Consider the following 7,203-nt stretch of genomic DNA (forward strand, 5'->3'; position numbering starts at 1 on the left):
CCTGGATTTTTCACACATTTTCACTTCTCTCTCTAAACTACTTTCTCTCTCTAGCCCCTTTTGAGTCCCCTAAACCCTTGATAAACCCCCTAGCTCCCAAAGGATGCCCTGAGGCTCCCGGAGTCCCGTGAAAAAGAGTCTTTCGGTTTCGAAACGCTGCTCCAAATAAAGTTCCGGTTTTTGTTAAAGCCCGCTGTAAGTGAACTACGCTTACGCAATTTTTAATATAGCTTTCAAATAATTATAGGAATGTTATTAGGTCCTTGAAATAATTATTTGGGCTATTATTATGAGTTATATTGAGTGTTATTCAACACTTATATAATAATAATAATAGTCAGACTATTAAGTTGTCGCGGTTATCGTTAGACTAAACCCTAGTGGTATTGGTACTAGGTTTTATCGAAGGAAAATTATTTTGAGAGTATCGAAGCACTGTCCGAGTGCTGAGTCACCACCTTTCAGGTGAGTGCATAGTTACTTTCAGCTTACACATAGATATGAAGTATTTTATATAAATTACATGCTATGTGTGCATATTATTTGAATACTTGCTATCTATGCTGGATGAACGTTTTTATACATGTTTTCAATGATTTAAACTGTATATGTATAGTGTATCTATGAGAATGTTGGGGTAAAACATGGGTAGATGTAATAGGTGATGTGTGATAAAATGATGAGAGGCTTCGATGTTGATGTTGTGGATTCTGTCATCTAGCGGAATATGGATGACGACCACAGACTCTTCTAGATAGTCCAGTGGAACACTAGCAGGCTCACAACCTGTAGGTGTTTGTGAACGATGTGTTCACCGGTGTACTCCATCCCCCACATGGTTGCCTTTAGGACATTTATTGCTAAGGAATCCCCTTAACAGTAGTGTCCATCCCGATGATGATCCTTAGGCTAGGTCCCTTATGATAGGTGTTTAGGGACGTAAAGTGAGGATAACGGGAATGGGTAATCGGGTTATTGTTGATTGATGAAATTAATAAACTTATTTATTGTGGGTTGAAAACCCTATGTGCTCACCAGGCTCCCCAGCCTGACCCACTCAGTTTCTTGTATTACAGGTAGTGGCGCATGAGCATAGATGTGATGTTTTGGGATGAGGGATTACAGATATAGGCCTGTAGATACGAAATAATGTAGTAAGGCTTATATTGTACTATTTATGGTTTTGATCTGTATCAAACATGACATCCCAAGTCTTTTAATGAAATACATTTCCTTGGAAATGCTTTTGATAAATCTTTATCATATTTGTTTTGGGACAAATTCCGCAACACTTTTATTTAAAATGTTACTCTGATTTTCAAACAAAGCATAAACAAAATCGGTTTTTTCTGGCCATGAAAATGGGGATGTCACAGGTATTGCCCTCAATCAAAGCATTAATTTGTCACCACCGGCCGCCAACGAGCTTCACCACCACCGGAGATAACGAATTCCGGTTATTATGCTATACTGACCTCCGATTTTGAGGTAATATTTTTGCTTTTTTTTCCTATCCAATTACGTGAAGATGATGATGGTTATGATTTTTTTCTTTCAATACACAATGATATTGTAAGTTACCGACAGAGACGGCGGGGAACGACCTCCACATAAGCATGCTGGCAAGATACCGGCATGTTGTCAATCTTGTAAGTTACATGAAATTCATAGATATATTGGATATATTTTTAAAGTTTTAAATTTCTAAATTTTTAGTTCTATGTGTCAATGTAGCAAACTCGACGCGCAGACATGGAAAAGGAAGATGCTTAATATGCGGAAAAAAGTTCAAGCACAACGGTCAACCTTTACCTGTGGATATTGATATAAGAGGGGGGACCTATAGATTCATAAATACAAATGATAAAATGTTGACAAGGTTTATCTCAAACTTTGTGGCAGATCATATACCACTCCATTATAGGACTTGGAGACGTGTTCCTTTCCATTACTATGAAGCTATGTATCCTGAGATTGAAGTAACTACAAAATACTTTTTATATGTGAAAAATTTATACTTTTTAAATATTTTTTTACTAATTAAATTTGTTTTTTTATTGCAGACATATTTTAATCTTGATATGCATCGAGGTACAAATCTGTGGGAAGTCGTTCGAGCGACTGTCAAAGAGCTTATAAAGAGCACAAACATGAAGTGAAAAATTATTTTGATAGTGTTGGTGGGTATGATGATGTTGAAGGTGCAAGACAATGTCCACCGAATGATATGGACGAGAAGCTTGGGATAATACGATTGATCTTCTTTTTTTGGATGAGGGTTATAGGAAGCAGTGCAAAGAATGTAAAGAAAGCAGGTCCAAACATCAATTTACGAGTTCTCATGGAAGTAGAACATATGCAGACAGACGACGGGAGGAGGTAATAAATTTTATTTGTATTTAATAAAAATTTTATTAACACTTATATAAATATATTAATTGTTTTTGGCTTATTATAGACAGAAAAAGGAAAAGACTCGCAACATATCGATGGTTGGAGACAAATGCGATTTAAAGAAAGTCGGGGTTAGTGTACACCGCAAGCAGAAGTAGTTTGCATGGGTAAGTAATAAACAAAGTTAATAAGTGGTTTGATAAATATGTTATTATTATTATAGTTAGTTTAAGGTTTATTATTATTATTTTAGTGTATAAATTTAGTTATTTTTTTAGTTAATGTATTTTTGTTGTTTTCTTTATTTTAGGAAAACATTCAATGAGAGAAGATGTTGATGCAGTCAGAGCTTCGGGAGAACGAAAAGTCAAATGAAGAACAATGTCTCACTCGTGCCCTCGGTGAGAGACGTGGGCATATTTGCGGAATTGGAATGAAACCAAGCATCAACAATAATTTGTTTCCAAATCAACATACCAAATGTTCTCAAGCTTCCACATCCCAATCTTCGGATAATCCCCAAGTTGTTGTATTATCTCAACAAATTCAAATCATGCAACAACAAATGCTACAAATGAACCAAATATTTAATAACACTTTCGCGTCCGTCATTCCAAACTTCCAACCACAACCAATGCCACAATTTCAGTTTAATCCCAATATGTTTTCATAAAATAACCCCGAAACATCCAATGAACACGAGGAGGATGATAATGATGATGTTGATGATGGTGGTAATGATGATGATGATGATGAGGAGAACTAGAACGATAGTGACAACAATGTTGCTTACTTTTTTTTTGTTATGTAGTGAAATATGAATGATATGATATTTAGTAGAATTTGAATGGTATGTTAGGTTTATTAAGTGCTTTTGGATTTTAATGGTATGTTATGTTATATTTATATTATTCTGCAAATATCTTTTTTGGATTTGTTTTAAGAAACAGATTTGGTATATATAACAAAAGTTGTGAAAAAAGGCTATACCGACGACTTGTTGTCGGTACAGCTTTGCAACTGTAAAAACGATTTTCCCCTTTCCAGACGACATGTTGTCGGTATTGTGCACACTTTTCCTGATGACAATTCGTCGGTATAAGGTCTCACTTTTCCCGACGACAAGTCGTCGGTATAGGGTTCGAATAAAATTTTTTCTTATTTCCTCGAAAATCAATTCCGACAATCCTTTGCCGACGACTTGTCGTCTGGATTGGTTTTTCTATACCGACGACTTCTGTCCCGACGATATTTTTGACTTTTACCGATGGATCTATGTCGACGACTTTTTACAGAAGACGTGTTGTCGGTATAAGCCTTACCGATGACAAGTCGTCGGTACACAGTCCCAAATTGTCGTTTGGATAGGTGTTAATCCTTGTAGTGGCAACAAGCAAGAGTTGGAACCTGTGGCAAATGGATGTAAAAACGCCTTCCTCCATGGAGAGTTGGATCGGTAAATTAACATGAATCAACCGGTATATTCTGATTCAAGATCATCCAGCACCTGTTTGCAAGCTCAATAAGGCACTTTATGGACTTTAGCGAGCACCGACGGCGTGGTAGGCTAAAATCGTTGAATTCCTTACACATAATGGTTATGTATCAACTTCTGCATATTCTAGCTTATTCATCAAAGTGAAGGAGAAAATCTAGCAATAGTGCTGGTATATGTGGATAATTTAATCATCACAGGCGATTGTGAAAAAGAACTTGCCCAAATAAAAAAGAAGTTTGGTGTTCGTTTTCAGACGAAAGACCTCCGGCAACTAAAGCACTTCTTGGGATTACAGCTGAATCGTACTGAAGAAGGAATCATTTTACACCAACAGAAATATTCAACAGATTTGCTAAAGAAGTTTAGGAGGGATACTTCAATGCAAACCAATCTCTACACCAATGGAGATGAATGTTAAAATGTGTGCAGATAAAGGAAAAGTTCTAGAAGATGTTATTATGTATCGAAAGATGGTAGTGAGAGATTTAGAATGAATCACCATGAGATCGGTGTATATCATTAATCAATATATATAAAAGAAGATTACATCAAGATGTAGCACCTGGTTTCCGGTATGTGAATTTTATTTGAGCATTGCCCTAATTTAGCCTTAGACTCGGCGAGTCATAGGGTCCGACTCGCCGAGTAGGGACGAGACTCAGGACGCGTTTTAAGTAGGCGACTCGACGAGTCCATATCCTGGACTCGGCGAGTCACCGCTGCGGGATGAAACCCTAAGTTTCAAGGGTTTGCACCCTATTTAAACTCTCATTCTGTCCCAACTCGTCCCCATTCACCCCCAGAACTCCCCCTACATCGTTTTCCCTTGTTTCCTTGAGAGTTTGAGGTGTTCTTGGTGTGTTCTTGAAGGTTTTGAAGAGTAAGAGGAGTAGATCAAGAAGAGGAGAAGGAGATCAGCCATCCTTGTGTCATTTCAACATTTCCCTTGAGGTATAACCCGTTTTCCCCTTGATTCTATGCTTAAAATTTCATTTGGGTCCTTCTTGGTCAATTCCCCAAGTTTGCATGTTCATTATATGTTGTAATAAGGCGTTTGGCCTTTGGATCTATGTAAGATTGAGCTCCAGGAGCTCAGATCTGTTAGCTTTTTGGTCTCATGAGGCTTGTTAGCCCTAGATCTACCATTTTGAGACATTTTGAGCCTTATAATCCATATTGGTGAATATCCACACGTAAAGTTGGAAACTTTACGTGTGATTTGTGTCCTAGAAGTCCAGATCTATGAATGGCATGGTCTGGAACCGAGCAAATCGGTATATTTAAGGAGTGCATGGCGACGACTCGGCGAGTCGCATAGGTGACTCGGCGAGTCTGGTCGCGAGTCACCGAATTGGTCCCTTCTTCATGTGTCGAGTTGAGCCTTGAGTCACAGGGGGTGACTCGGTGAGTTAGGAGCTGAACTCACCCATGTTAGGACTCGGCGAGTCAATGCCCTGACTCGGCGAGTCCAAGGCAATCTTCATAGCTCAAGAACAGACTCGGCGAGTTGTTCATACAACTCGGCGAGTCTTAGCATAAAGTGTTCATCGGATGAAGATGAACTCGACGAGTTGTTCATACAACTCGGCGAGTAGGATGAAGGTGTTGAATGGCAGTTAGAAGGTGAACTCGTCGAGTCATAGCCCGACTCGACGAGTAGAACCAGGGACCCAGGGCATTGGTTTGCTAGGGACTCGGCGAGTGGTGATCCACTCGGCGAGTCGGGTCACCTGAAAGTTGACTCCAGCTTTGGCTTAGAGTTAATCCAGGGGTAAAATGGTCATTTTACCTAAAGGTCAGTTAGCGGTGTTTGATTGAGTATGTCGTGGAAATTGCAGCCGGAGGACTCCCGGAGCAGCAGCAGTCAGTCGGTTCCCGATCAGTTCAGCAGCTATTTTGAGGTGAGTTACCTTCCAGTAGCGGTGGGTCTAAGGCCTCAATGCCGACCCACCAGTAGGAGTTGTATGATAGATGATTGTCTTTGTGATATCATCTAAGTTCGTTAGTACCTGACATGTTATATGATAGCTTGATATGCTGTATGTGATAGTAGTAGAGTTTGATTGTTCGGACCGAAGGGTAGTCAGACACCCCAGATACGTCTGACAGTATGTGACGATATGTATGCATGCTGGCTTGTTATGTTATATGTGATAGTAGTAGTAGGGGTGAAATAGTCCCCGAGGATCGGTTGTTAGGACCGATGGGTAGTCAGCACCCCAGAATGGCTTGACACGGGTAAGACGGCACCCCAGAATGGCCGTATGGGTAGGTCGGCACCCCAGAATGGCCGTACCGGGTAGTCAGGCACCCCAGAATAGCCTGGCAGTATATGTGTTGTGTGTTTGTATGGTATGCGGTAAGTTGGGGGAACTCACTAAGCTTTGTGCTTACGTTTACGGTTTTGTTTTCAGGTATCTCTGCATCGAAGGGGAAGGAGCCGGCGCGGTAGCGGCACGTCATACACACATTCTTCGGTTTCCGCATTTATGAGATTTACTGGGATTGTACTCTGATATTTTGATAGGATGTACGGTTTGGCTTTTGAGAACGTGGTTGCAATGTGTTATGGTGTGAACAAACAATGTTTCTTTTTATTTCGACAATGTTTTTATTATTAATGTTTTTCTAAAGTAATATCAAAAAAAAAAAAAAAAATGGGTCGTTACACAAGATATCCTAAATAATAAGATCTATACAAATAAATAACAATTATATATAAATCTAGAATATTGTACTCTATTACCCCCCCCCCCCCCCCCCCCCCAAGTGAAGTCGGGCAAGGACCGACACAAAGCTTGGAACGAAAATCCTCAAATAAAGGTCTGGGCAAGCTTTTCGTGAAAATATCCGCAAGTTGAAGATGAGTAGAGACATACTTAGTATGCAGCTTGCCAGAAAGAACCAATTCACGAACAAAGTGATAATCGATATCTATATGCTTGGCACGTTTATGGGCAACAGGATTTTGACTAAGAAAAATAGCACTGCGATTGTGACACAGAATTGTTGGACGTCCATAAGGCAGAACATATAATTCACGAAGTAAGTGAGTAATCCAAATAACCTCTGAAGCAGTGTTGGCAAGAGCTCGATATTCCGACTCACAACTATAGCGAGACACGGTGGTTGTTTCTTAGCACTCCAGGAAACCAAATTGCCCCCAAAAAAGATAGAGTAACCATAAGTAGATCGCCGTGTCTCGATACAACGTGCCCAATCAACATCAGAATACCCCAAAATAGAGGGAGACAATGCATGAGAGAATGAAAGCCCATATGACAGAGTGCCTTTGACATAACGTAAGATAT

Source organism: Lactuca serriola, chromosome 4 (assembly GCF_051521515.1).
Source record: "Lactuca serriola cultivar US96UC23 chromosome 4, Lser_US96UC23_V15, whole genome shotgun sequence".
Lineage (NCBI taxonomy): Eukaryota > Viridiplantae > Streptophyta > Magnoliopsida > Asterales > Asteraceae > Lactuca > Lactuca serriola.